This window comes from Urocitellus parryii, chromosome 5, assembly GCF_045843805.1.
Source record: "Urocitellus parryii isolate mUroPar1 chromosome 5, mUroPar1.hap1, whole genome shotgun sequence".
NCBI classification, from domain to species: domain Eukaryota; kingdom Metazoa; phylum Chordata; class Mammalia; order Rodentia; family Sciuridae; genus Urocitellus; species Urocitellus parryii.
In genome coordinates, this window is record NC_135535.1 from 61,517,433 (window position 1) to 61,531,039 (window position 13,607).

General features: G+C 34.2%; 1 pseudogene; it reads right to left on the reverse strand.

The window, feature by feature from the left end:
- Positions 1-968: 968 nt before the first annotated feature.
- LOC144255160 (olfactory receptor 9K2-like) lies at positions 969-2,147 on the reverse strand (annotated as a pseudogene).
- Positions 2,148-13,607: the final 11,460 nt, after the last annotated feature.

Genomic DNA, 13,607 nt, shown 5'->3' on the forward strand with positions numbered 1-13,607 from the left:
CAAGGGGGGTTTTCAAGCACTGAGCTCAGTCACTCTATCCTATTCAGTTTCTGCTTTCTGCTGGTTCTGTGTGCTGCTGGATCCTGGTTCAACTGGAGGGGTAGATAGAGGCTGAGGGCTTTCTGTATTAACTCTGATCTGTATTACCCCTAGGCAAAGCTGCTTTTGGAGCACTAATCTCTGTCTCTCTGCCCTATTTGGTTTCTCCCTGATGCAGATCCTGCTCACTGCCAAGTCAACGGAGTGGGGAAGGGGAACATGGGCTTTCTCTGGCCTCTCTGATCTGTATTTTTCCTAGGCAAAATGGTCTCCATGCCAAAAAAAAATCTGGATTTGCTAGACTCAATTTAGAGCTCACAGTTGGCATCTGCAGGATTCCTGTATTTGTTTCTGCCTGGAATTCACAAATATAAAGCTCCTGGTTGAAATTTACGCAACCTTTCTCACAGATATGTTTATACTTTGAGCTCCTTGTGCATGGCTGCCAGACCATGAGTTTTATGTACCAGTTTACTGGGCCAATAGGCTCTGGGTTCTGCCCCAGACAGGCTGCCCCTTCAATCCTGGGCTTCCCCATACCAAAATATTCCAACAGTTACAGGTCTTTTCAGAACTTGTATTTTACCCCGAGCCCCAACTCCCTCCTGAACTCAGCTCCAATTCAGTTCCTTGGCCTTATCTGATGTGCTCCAACTTTCCCAGTGTTCAAGGCTTTCAGTTTGATATTGATTATCAGTGGAGCGTTTTTTCTTTTCTCTCACCTCCTGGAGAAGTAGTTTCCTCACTGTTTGAGTCCTGAGTCATGGAGCTCTGAGAACCAGGATTTGTTTGGATGGTATAATAAAGTATGGAAACATTGTTCAACACTATGGCATACACATTGATTTGGTGAAATAAAATTATATTGGAGATGAGTAAAAGAGTTCCTTGTTAAAAATTCATCCTTAACATCCACAACATCTCCCATATCCAGGACTTTCAGGATTAATGATGTCTCAGAGGGGTAAAAAGTAATATTTGGCAAGGATACATCACCTGGAAAAAGATACTAAGAGTATTTTTGTCACAATCGGGAGAATAACATTACTGGTTACAAGAGGTGTCATAGCCACAATACAACTGTTGGAACAGAAGTAAGATTCATAGAATAGCATTTTTCTTCTCTAGAAGTTTTTTAAGAGCCTCTTTGACATCTTTGTTTCTCAGGGAGTAAATCAAAGGGTTCAACATAGGTGTGACTAGGGAGTAACATAAGGAGGCCACTTTGCTCATTTCAGGAATCCTGTCAGGGGTGAGGTACATGAAGAAGACAGCCCCGTACAGCACACTCACGACTCCCAGGTGGGAGCTACAAGTGGAGAAGGCTTTCTTGCGGCCCTCAGTGGAGCGAATCTTTAGAACTGTGGACACAATATACATGTAAGAAACAATAATGACTATGATGGTTGGCAACATAATGATGATAGACAAGATAAAAGAGACCATTCTGTGGACAAAAAGCTCAGAACAAGATAATCTCTGAAGTGGGCGAATATCACAATAAAAGTGGTCAATGGCCCGAGAAGCACAAAAGGATAAAGTAAATGTCATGCTGGTTTGAAGAACTGAAGTTATGCATCCACAGAAATATGATCCAGCCACCAACTGAGTGCAGAGACGTGCTGACATCTGAACAGAATAGAGGAGTGGGTTGCAGATGGCAATGAAGCGATCATAAGCCATGGCTGCCAGGAGAAATCCCTCTGTCGCAAGGAAAAGTGCAAATAGAAAGAACTGGGCCACACAGCCTGCAAAGGAGATGGACTTGCTTTCAGACCAGAAGTTGCTCATGGCCTTGGGTGCAATAACAGACGAATAGAAGAGATCAACAAAAGACAGGTTGCCTAGAAAGAAATACATTGGTGTGTTCAGCCGGGGTTCAGTCATGATAATGGCCATCATCCCAACATTCCCTAGAAGGATCATGACATAGACAAGCAGAAATATCAGGAAGAGGAGAAGATGGAGCTCATAGCGCACCCTGAAGCCTATGAGAATGAAGTCAGTCATTTCTGAGTGATTGCTTGTTTCCCTGTCACCCATGGAAGACACCTGATGAGAGGCATAAGCAAAGTAAATAAATACACTCTTAGCTTTGATCTTAGCATTATAAATCATCTGTACAATATTTAGACTTACAAGATTATTCTGAAATCATTATTAATTTTATCCTCATAGACAAACTGTGACTTAAATAGAATTCAACGTAGTGATTTTTTAATCTATTTTTCCCCTTATTAGAGTGGTAGAATTTTTTTTCGTGCCTGTAATGGGAATTCTACCAAACCACTTTTCACATAGGCAAATACCACTATCTACATATTTCCCCCTTTGGTTTAGATAATAATTTCAGTATCATAGAGCAGTAACAGGAAGACAGCACAATAATTTGATGAATTTCATTCAGGAAGCACTTTATGTACTCTGGACTTGGAGATATTGGGGTCTTTAGTAATCACATTTAGGAAAACCTGTGGGTTTGATGCATAGTACTAACAGATATAAAGAAAGTGACTGTATTTTTTAATTATTTAAGATATTCAATCGCATTTTTTAGGTCATGGAAACTGAATTCTACACCCACTAAATTTGTATACTCACTAAAATAAAAGGTGTGCACAACCAATTACAAATATGACAATCTCTCTCCCAGATGAAACATCAATAGTGTTTCATTAAAAGAAAAACTTGCATTCCCTTAGCTCACAGTTCATAGTTCTTTAAGGAGAGGTCCTCAGAAGTCTCACTTTTGAAATTTACACTGAACAAAATATGAATATGAGGGAATTGTTAATTGCATTCTTATGTATCCTGATTCATCCTCATAACTACCATTAATTGGTTAGACAGCTTAAGTAGATTTGAACTCCTTGTATTAAGAACATGGTATACCTTTTTCTTTCCCCTCAGGACTATACATCATTCTGTGTGGGCAATAGTAATGGCAGCAAACATATATAAGGCATTTTAAATATGTCAGACACTTTTCTCAAGGTTTTCATAATAGCTTGTTTAATCCATGCAATAATAATATAAGGTGAATACTTTTATATTGCCATGTCTACAGGTAAGGTACAGAGAAATAAAGTCTGTTGAAATTCACCTGCTGGGTCAGCACTGTAGTTCAAGGGTAAGAAACTTGTCTCCAGAATTCATTCTCCTTATCATTCTTAATGGTTTATTTAAAACTATTGTCTTATAAAAGGAAGTGTTTCTGTTCCTTTTCCTGACTTCTACTGGTGGTTTCATGTTAAATTTTCCTATCTTTAAAATAAATTTCCTAATTCTCCAACCTGGGTCAAAATACCTCCCAAGGATAATAGATATGATCACCATATTTTCATATTAAATATTAATTATTCCTCACATAACAATATGTTTCTTAAGATATGACATAACTTGTTCTCCACATATTGTCATCATGATATATTCTGTGCCTGGCCAATGACATATCAATAAATGTTTACTGTGTAGTTAAAAGCTGAATAATAATTGAGCATGCAGAAAGCAAGAAAAATGAAATACTGTGGTGGTCAGCATGGGTTTTAGGTTAGGACAGATTTAGTTTCCACTTCTGCTTCTCTCACGTCCTGAATGAGACCTTGAGAGAGTTCTTTATTGTGTAGAGAACATTTGTGTAATGTTCCTTGTTGTGTAGAGTACTCAAACAGAAAAGGCAGATAAGAGCAATAAAATTCTCAAACCTTTCTTGTGGATACAAAATCATGTATATAGACAAATCATTTGACACCATATACAGCAAAGTACTCAATGAATACTTTCTTTCATGATTTCTTTTATTGTAATTTCAAAAACAATGAATACTGATGCACAGTAATAAAATGCAAATGGGCTTTTGAGGCTAAACCATTCTATGTTGATTAAAGGAATCAGATAATTTTTTAAGGTTTATAGAAAATGAAGAAATTTATGAGCAATGTAATATTTTCCCTGAGGGAAAAAAAAATAGGGCAAAGAGAAAAACGGCATGATGTGTTATCACGATTCACTACAGTTTTAAAAAATAAAAATAAAATATGCACCAATCCTAAGAAAAGTTAGTTATGCAGATTACTTTATCATAAAGAAGCAAGATTTTAAATTAGGTCATACTTTACGGTCTGGGACGGTGTGGCTTACTTTAGTAGTGAAAGAGAGTCTGAGTAGTTATGAAGTATCATTTTTTGAAAAGCAGTATATTTAATTTGTCTTCTTTTAATTTTGCTAAATTCCTTTAATTTTCAAGGTTTATTCTAATGAGACTCTTTCAAATATCATGCTTTAATATTACCATTAAATATTCATTATTCCTCACCCGATAACAATTTCCTTAATATCAAAATCAATTTGTTCACTGTATAGTTACTATCAGCATAAAGTTCTGAGTCTGGAAAATTGCAAATAATCAATACATACTTATTGTATAAATAAAGTATATCTAATTAGCATGCAGAGTCAAAGAAATGTTTAATAAATCCATATCATAAATAACACCTATGAATGTTATACCATCATAAACATTTGTAAATGTATGGCTTAAGACATTTTACCTGGAAAACAGAGTTCTTCCCCAAACAGCCAACAAACAAACAATGAGTTTGTGGCTAATTATTTGCCAAAAGCTCAAGTGTTTTAAAAGTTATTTTTTACCTTGTGTTATTTGGTAGTTGATCAGATCTGTTGAAGATGAAGCAGTAGAGTCCAAAGTTTCCCTCTTTTTTAATTCTAGAAAGGTAAACATAAAGTTAATTAATTGCTGTGTCACAACTATAAGTACTGGAAAATGATGGTTTTTATATAAAATAAAGCTCTTCCCCCAAATGAATATTAGTTATCTTAAATTTCAATTCCTGTCATACAGAAATGTCACCTATTTTTCTCATCTGTATTTTTTAAACGGTGCTTTCCTTCAGTAGTTGATTATTTACGTAGTCTTTCTCAGGAGAAAATCAAGGTGAATTTTCTAATAATGCTCTGCCAAAACTGAAATAATAACAGGATCTATATTCTATAGTTACATAAACTGAATCTCAAGAATCAAACATCAGAATAGCTTCTCTCCTGCATTCTTAGGTGCTCATATATTTTTAATGAAGGAGAATAGATTGTCGTGGATATGTAAGTAGAAGTTCAGATTCCTAAATCATCTGGAATCTAATAATCTGCCAAAATATCAGCCACAGTTGTTCTTAAGGGTTTTGGATTTATTATAACAGTGTAACTTTTTCCAATAATTACAGCATTGAGATTTCTCTTGCCTTCTGGGAGACAGTCACCTTTGGGAGAGAAGGAAATGTAAGTCAATTATTACATGTCTAGGTTTCAGAACCAAGTTCATGAGGACCAAAGAGACTAGATTTTTAAAAAGAGAGAGCATAATAGGACTTAAATAATACAAAAGTTTTCCTCTTTCCTTGTGTGAATGCTTAGGTAGGAACCAAAAGGATATTTCCTTTTTAATTTCTACATTGAAAAGTCACATCGTATTTAACATCATAACATAATTTTTGGTAAACAAATTGAAATAGATATACAAGGAAATAATATATTTCATAATATATTTTAAGGGAAATTTTTTGTCTTACTTGTAAGTCACCAGTGTGCTTTTCGTTTCCCTAACATCTGAAAATAAGCAACATCTTTTTTTCATATATTTGTTGGCTACTGTTATTTCTTTTCAGAAAGATCTGTTTAGCTCATTTGCATACTTATTGTTTAGGTTATCAGTGTTTTAGGTATTAAATTCTTTGAGTTCTTTATACTAGATATTAATCTCCTCTTGGGGAGTAGCTGGAAAGGATTTTCTCTGATTCCATAAGATCTCCCTTCATGCTCTTGATTGTTTTCTTTTTAGTTCAGAAGCTTCTTAATTTAATGCCTCCCATTTGTTTTTATTTGTTTGTTTGTTTGTTTTTTGTTTTTTTGTAAGGAAAATAAAAGGAGACAGAAGGTGCAGAGGCAAAAGCAAAAGCTGCAGAAGTGAGCTGCTAGCTTTATTTATAGCCATAGGTTATTTTAGATCATTGACATCATTAGTACATATTGTTCATTGTATCACTAGGCAGGTTACAGATTTAGCAACATTATGTAGCTTATTCCTCAGTTACATACTAAGTTGCAATGTGCAATACTAGGAGATTTTTAGAACTCTCAAGAAAGTCCATTGTATAAAGTTACTCTTATGTGGACAAGTTTAGGCTCAGTAATACATTGTGGTTGTCTAACAAGGGAGTTCCTTTATTCCCAGGAGCTGAGTGTCTGAGATCCAGGTCAAGGCTGTTAAGACTCTAATAGAGAGCTTCCTCATGAAGAACATTGCTCCAGTAGCTAGGCATTCTGTGTATTAGTTATCTTACTAGTACCTAGGAGAAATTGTAGAGCATTCTAAGGGTGGGAAGAGGGTTCCTGTCACCCCCTCAGTCCCCTGGGAGTTTGCTCACCAGAGGAACGCTTCCCTCTATATTTCCGTGGTCAGAATACCAAAAATTTTTGCTATTATTTCCCAAGTTTTAGGCATCCTATTGAGAAAATCATTGCTTGTGCTTATATGTTCTACTGTTGACATTTAGATTTCTTCTAGCAGTTGTAGAGTTTCTGATCTAATTACTATCTCTTTGATTCAAGTTGAGTTGACTTTCATGGGGGGGGGGGTTCATTTTTCTGCATACATATATCCAGTTTTCTCAGCACCATTTATTATAAAAAGGGATGTTTTTCTCCAGTGTATGTTTGTGCCTCTGTCAAGCATCAGATGACTATTTCTGTGTGAGTTTATTTATATCTTCTATTACATTCATCTCTATGTCTGTTTTTAGAGCAGTACCACACTGTTTTTGTTACTATAATTCTGTAGTATAATACAAAGTTGGATATTGCAATGCCTTCAGCATTTCTTTTTTGCTCAGAATTGTTTTGGCTATTCTGAGTCATTTATTCTTCCAAATGAATTTTGGAATTTTTTTCTTATTCTGTGAATAATGCCATTGGTATTTTGAAGGAATTGCATTGAATCTGTACATTAGTTTTGGAACATAGTTATTTTAACCATATAAATTCTTCCCACTCAAGAATGTGAGAGATGCTTTGATCTTCTAAAGAATTATTCAATTTTGTTCTTTTTAGTATACTATAATTTTCATTGTAAAGGTCTTTAATTTCTTAGATTTATTCACAGGTATTTTGTTCTATTTTATTTTATATTCCGAGGCCATTTTACATAAAATTATTTTCTTAAACTCTTATTAAACAGAGAAATCATTCATGTGTAATAAAGCTACTGATGTTTATATGTTAATTTTGTATCCTTCCACGTTGCTGAGTTTTTTATGTGTGCTAGAATTCTTGTGGTGAAACTTTTTGGATTTCCTTATTATAGAATCATAATATCTGTAAATAGTGATAATTTCACTTCTTTCATTTCTGTTTGTATCACTTTTATGTCCTCCACATGCCTAGTTTTTCTGGCTAGAATTACAAATATTACATTGAATAAGAGTGGTGAGAGTGAACAACCTTTTCTGATTGCTGATTGTCGAGTAAATACTTTCAGTTTATCCCCATTCAGTATAATGTTGGTTTTAGGTTTTCTGGACAATATTAGGGAAATTCCTGCCTTCCCAATTCATTTCAGTGTTTTTGTCACAAAGAAATGCTGGATTTTCCAAATTTTTTTCTGTATCTATGGAAATCATCATCTGATTCTTGTTTCTAACTGTAATTACATCATAAATTACATTTACAGATTTGCATATGTTCAACCAATCTTGCATACCTCGAATGAAGCCTACTTGATCTTGGTATACAATCTTTTTAATGTAGTTTTTAATGTAGCTTGATAATATTTTCTTACGGATTTTTTTTCATTTTTGCTCATCAAGGATAATAGTCTGTAGTTTTATTTCCTTGATGTGTCTTTGTCTGGTTTAGGTATCTGGGTGATACTGGCTTCAGAGAATAAACTTAAAGGATTCCACTCATTTCTAAGAAAATTACTGTAAATTCCTAGCTACTAGTTCAGCCTCTCAGCATTTATAAATCCTATCCTATTGTTAGCTATTCTCCACTGTGGTCTGACATCTACATTTGCCTTTGGAATGTTATTTTACCTAAAGTTAATTTTCCACAACATATAATATTAGTTGTAGTTATACAACTAATAGGTACATTGCACAACATATAATATCAAGAATCTTAATTTTTTAAAAATACAAGATAGTGAATTTTAGAGAAACTTATATTTATTAAATAATGAAGAAGAGGTTTTTTTTTTCTTTGAGTCTGGAATATATTATTCACATTGAGTGTACCTTTTATAAATACTATCAGAAATGGGACTAAGATTAAGTATCTGCATTTAACATAAAAAGAAAGATCCTAATAAATATTTTAAATAAATATCCTAAGAAAGATCCCAAAAATATATTCTAATGTTATACCTCAAGGCATTAGAAAAGCAAAATGAACTGATGTCAAAACCAGTAGAAGATCAGAAATAATTAAGGTCAGAGCTGAAATTGATTAAATAGATAATTTTTTAAAAGAAGCCTTCCAACCAGGAAAATAGCAGATGAATTCTCAGCTGAGTTCTATCCACGTTTAAAGAAGACCTCAAATTATTCAATAAGATAAAGGAGGGAATACTACTACATCCAGTCAAGAGTCAATAAATGAGTTGGATTCAAACAAAACACTTTCATCAAAGGAAACAATCAACAACATGAAGAAACAGGCTATCGAATGAAAAAAAATCTTTGCCACATGCACCTCTCTTGAAGCATTAATGTCTAGGCTATATGAAGAACTCAAAAATTTAATACCAAAAAAAAATAACCCAGTCAATATATGGGCTAAGAAACTAAACAAATACTTCACAGAAGAGATACAATTGTTTAACAAATATATGAAAAAAAGGATGTTCAACATCTCTAGCAATTAGAGAAATGCAAATCAAAACTCTGCTGTATTTCCATCTCACTCCAGGGAGAATGGCAATTATCAAGAACACAAGCAAAAATAAGTATTGGTGAGGATGTGGAGACAAGGTACACATAGTTAGTTGATGGGGCTGAAAAATGGTGCAACCACTCTGGAAAGCAGTATGAAGATTTCTCAGAAAAATTGGAATGGAATGATATTTGACCCACTGCTTCATTTATATCCAAAAGACTTAAAATCAGCATGCAAAAGTGACACAGCCATATCAGTACTATGGAACCCAACTAGGTTCCCTTCAACACATGAATGGATAATGAAAACATTATATATATATATATATATATATATATATATATATATATATATATCATAAAGTTTTTTAGTTTGAATTCAATCCATGTATTGATTCTTGATTTTACTACTTGTACATTAGAAGTCTTGTCAAGCAATTTGGTTCCTATACTGATATGGTGGAGATTTGGGCCTACTTTTTCTTTATTAGGTTCAGGGTCTCTGTTCTAGTGCCTAAGTCCGTGATCCACATTGGGTTGACTTTTGTGCAGAGTGAGAGATAGGGGTTTAATTTCATTTGCTACATATTAATTTCTGGTTTTCCCAAACACTGTAATTTATATATATAAACATTATATACATATATGTATTATATATTGTATATATTCATATATATATATATATATGTGTGTGTGTGTGTGTGTGTGTGTGTGTGTGTATAATGGAATATTTCTTAGCCTTAAAGAAGAATAAAATTATGCTATTTGCCAGTAAATTGATGGAATTCGAGCATATTATCCTAAGTGAAATAAGTCAAATAAAAAAAAAAAACAAAGGTTGAATGTTTTCTCTGATATTCGGATGCTAGTTCACAATAAGTGGAAGCATAGGGAAGAATAGAGGTACTTTGGGTCAGACAAAGGGAAGTGAATGAAGGGGACTGGGTGTGGATGTAGAAATGACAGTAGAATGAATTGGACATTATTACCCTATGTGTATAGATGATTACATAACTGATGTAATCCTACATCACATACAACTAGAAAATGAGAAGTGTACTCCATTTATGTATAATGTGTCAAAATGCATTCTACTATCATATATAACTAATTAGAAAAAAATTTTAAATTTCTTAGAAAACATATTAAAAAGATTATATATCATGACCAAGTGGGTTTCATTTCAGGGATGCAAACTTGTTTCAACATGTGCAAATCAATAAATGTAAATTACCATGTAAATACATTTAAGGACAAGAATCACATGACGATGTCAATAGGTACATATCAATCTTTTGACAGAATCCAGCATCTATTTGTGATTAAAAACATTGAAAGAAGTTGGGATATTCGACTTTTACCAGAACATTATAAAGCCTACTTACCACAAACTTAAAGCCAACATTTTACTGAAGGGAAAAAATGGAAAGCATTTCCACTAAAATCAGGAACAAGACAATGATGTTCAATCACCACTCCTATACAATATAGTTTTATGGAAGGCTCTATGTGAAAAACCAAAAAGCCAACATCATACTAAACAGAAAAATTCCTGAAAGCATTTCTTCAATAAACAGGAACAAGGCAAAGATGTCTACTCTCACCATTCAATAGATTTCCTATACTCCGAAATTTAATCTGATGAAAAATAAATCAGGAAAACAGTCCTGTTCACAATAACCTTAAAAAATCTATCAAATATAATACAAGGGTATAAGCCAAACCATGATGGTTAAAGACTTCTGCAATGAAAACTGTAGAACCCAGAGGAAAAAACTTGAAAAGCTTAGAAGATGGAAAGCCCTTTCACGTTCTTAGATAGGCAGAATTAAAATGATCAAAATAACCCTATAGCCAAAAGTAATTGCAGATTTGCTGCAATTCCTATCAAAATACCAATGGCATTCTTCCCAGAAAAAAAAAATAGTTATAAAATTCACATGGAAATACAAAGGACCCAGAATAGCCAAAGCAATTCTCAGCAGTAAGAACAAGGCGGTAGGTATCACATTACCCAACCTCAAATCATACTACATAGCCATAGTTGTTTTTTTTTAAAGCATGGTATTGACATCAAAACATACATAAAGAACAGTGTACTAGAATAGAAGACACAGAGAAAACCCCACATAGAAATAGTCATTTTGACAAAGGTGGCAAAAACATAGGTTGGAGAAAGATATTCTTCTTACAAATGGTGCTGGAAAAATTGATATCCAGAGGCAGAAGAATAAAATTAGATCCCTATCTTTTACCCTGCACAAAAGTCAGCTCTAAGTAGATCAAAGATCTAGAAGTTAAACCAGACATACTGCAACTGCTAGAAGAAAAGTCAGGTCCACATTCCAATATTTTGGCGCAGGCACCAACTTTCTTACCAATAACCCTAGAGCTCAAGAAATAAAACTAGGAATCAATAAGTGAGATGGCATCAAATAAAAGTCTTCTGCACAGCAAAGAAAATGATCAAGAGCTTACAGAGAAAGCCTACAGAATCATAGAAAATCTTTGCCAGCTGCTCCTCTGACAGGGGGTTAGTAGATTCGTAGTATCCAGAATAAGAACACAAAAACTCAAACCAAAAAAAAAAAAATCAATAAAATGCTCTAAAGATTGGGGCTGGGGATGTGGCTCAAGCGGTAACGGTAACGCGCTTGCCTGGCATGTGCAGGGCACTGGGTTCCATCCTCAGCACCACATAAAAATAAAATAAAGATGTTGTGTCCACCAAAAACTGAAAAATAAATATTAAAAAATTCTCTCTCTTTCTCTTTCTCTCTCTTCTATCTTTAAAAAATGCTTTAGAGAACTAAACAGACATTTCTAAAAAGAAAAAAATACAAATGTCAATAGATAAAAAATGTTCAATATTCCTAACAATAAGAGAAATGCAAGGCAAAACTACATTAAAACTTTATCTCACTTCAGTTAAAATGGCAATCATTATGAAGACAATAAATAATAAATGCTGACTAGAATGTGGGAGGCAAAGGTACACTCATACATTGTTGGTGGAACTGGGAATTAGTATAATCATATTGGAAAGTAGTATAGAGATACCTCAAATGACTAGGAATGGAACCATGTCTAACCTGGCTATCGCCCTCCTTGGTATTTATCCAGAAGAGCAAAATCAGCATACTCTAGTGAAAGAGGCACATTAATGTTTACAGCAGATCAGTTCACAATACCCAAGTTGTAGAACGAGCCCAGGTGCCCATCAAACGGATAAATGAATGGAAAAAAGTGATATAGATACAGATATAGATATAGATATCACAGAGCAGAAGAATAAAATTAGATCCCTATCTTTTACACACACACACACACACACACACACACACACACACACACACAATAACATTTCACTCAGTCATAAAGAAGAATGAAATTATGGCACTGGTTGGTAAATGGATGGGACTGGAGAACAAGATGCCTAGAGAACTAAGGCAGACTCAGTAAATCAAAGGTCAAATGTTTTCTCTCATATGTGAAAACTAGAGCAACATAAGGAGGGGAGGGGTTTCTCAGGAAAACAGAAGAGAGATCAGTGGAGAGAGGAAGTAAATTGAGGGAGAGGGAGGAGGGATGGGATAAGGGAAAAACTGTAGAATATTATTGATCAAATAATACTATGTACATAGTGAAGATACCATAATGAATTTCACTTTTATCTGTACCTTTAAAGCCCCAACTGAGTTGCTTAGGGCCTCAGTAAATTGCTGAGACTGGCTTTGAACTGTCAGTCATCCTGCCTCAGCCTCCCAAGATACTGGGATTACCTGTGCATGCCAACATGCTCAACTTCCATTTGTTGTTGTATGATGTTTTTCTCATAGATAAAGTGTAGGTTTGGGTTTTGAAAGCCAGAGAGATTAACTGACTCTCTCATCATACTATACCAGTAAGTATATATTACCAACAAGGCTTATCAATGAATGATATTGGCTTGATCACCTGACTGAAAGAGTGTTTTTAAAGGTTTTTCCATTATCAAGTTATTCCCTACACCTTCAATACTAGAATATTATATTATAAACAATAGTATAGGCAATGCTATACTATAAGCAATTCACTGTGGGATCCTATACTCAAGTAGGCAGATGTTCTACCTCTTTAAGACTAGAAGGTCTTTCCTTAGATTTGGAGAACTTGACAAAATGTGTCTCTTGTTGCCCATTTATTTATTTAGTCAACCATTATTTATTATAGACTTGTACGTACTTATTTTTTGACTTGAAATATAATCCCAAATTGTATTCTTTAAGTTATTGCTTTATGTTTTGCAGCTTTGACCATTGGAAGCTCTATCAAGTTAATTCCTGTATCCCTTGAAAATGTCTCATCTGTTGAGTTTACTGAAAGCTCCATTATGCTCTAACATGCAAGACCCTTAAGACTTTTCTTGAATGCTCCCTGCCTGGTCATAAAAATCTGCCAGTTTTGCAGTTTTTCCTGTTTATATTTGTTTGTTTGTTTGTTTGTATTCTTTATTTCTCTTTAATTAGGAATGTTATTAGAAACCACTGCTGGAATGCTAGATGTGCTTATTGCTACAGGGTGGCATTGCTTCTAGGATATCTCAACAAACAACTAGAAAATATACATGCTAAGCCATGCATA